Raw genomic sequence first — 1,251 nt, forward strand, 5'->3', positions numbered from 1 at the left:
AGTCTTTAAACCACCATTGAGCAGCCAAGATGGAAGCAGCCCCCATTTCACATTTTTATGCTTTTTAAAAAGCATATCTTCCTAAAAAATACTTAGTTATGCTTCTTATTACTGTGCAAATCTGAACAGAAAGCCAACTGCAAGAGAAAAGTGATACCTGGATGTTAGCTGGGTCATCAAAGTCCAAGCTGGAATGCCCTCTATTTTCAATCAGGAAATGAATGGGAACTACTCCTAAAGAATCCTTTTTTAAAAAAAAAATAAGTTCTGACCATAACCACTTATTTAAAAATATATATTTTTATTGCTTTCAGAGAGAAAGGGAGAGATAGAAACATCAATGATGCAAGTCATTGATTGGCTGCCTCCTGCACACCTCCAACTGGGGATCGAGCCCACAACCAGACCATGTGTCTTTGACGGGAATCAAACCTGGGTCCCTTCAGTCCGCAGGCCAACACTCTATCCACTGAGCCAAACTGGCTAGGGTCTAAAGAATCCTCTTTACCTACTGTCACAACACCAGTTCCATTCGCGCACAGGCTCACGGATAAGAGATGGCATCACTTTCAGTGCTCAGAGAACCAGCACTGCCATGTGGGCGGAAGCGGGGTAAGGGCAGAAGGATTAGTGAGCAAAGGGAGATTGGGAATCATCTTTTGGATCCAATTCCTCACTTCAACTTTTCTTTGCCAACAGCAAGCATTTGAGAGCTGGTTTAAACTGTAAAGGCAGGGGAGCCATAGATGGTGTTTGAGCTGGTGGGGGCTCAGGCAGACTGGAGGCCTGGAGGAAGAGGGGAGGTTGCACCAACTCTGAAGAGTGGGTGGTCACTGAGGGCAAAACTCAGGGCTCACTTACTTCTAGAGTTTGGATGGTTCTCTATAAATATCTTGGGTAGAATAGAATGGGAAAGAATAGGATGAGATAAGAGGGGATAGACTGAACTCAAAATCTAAGGAAGAGGGTAGATATAGGAATGGAAAGGTGAGGGCTGGAAGATTCCAGTGGCAGAAATGGCACAAGTGAATCAAAAGCCTCTTTCATTCTCCTCTTCCCCCCAAACAGCTAGGCCACAGGTGTGATGCTGCCCTTTTTGTCACTGAAGATACCAGTGGAGGGATCTGTCTCACCTACTCATCCGTTTTCAAATAGTCCACAGTTAAAACTGAGATGCCAAACCAAAGGGCCAGTGGGAGAGAGGCCCAAACTGTAGAGAATGAGCACAGAAGAGGCTCCAGGAAGCAGAAT

Source organism: Plecotus auritus, assembly GCF_963455305.1.
Source record: "Plecotus auritus genome assembly, chromosome: 8".
In the NCBI taxonomy this organism is placed as follows: Eukaryota; Metazoa; Chordata; class Mammalia; order Chiroptera; family Vespertilionidae; genus Plecotus; species Plecotus auritus.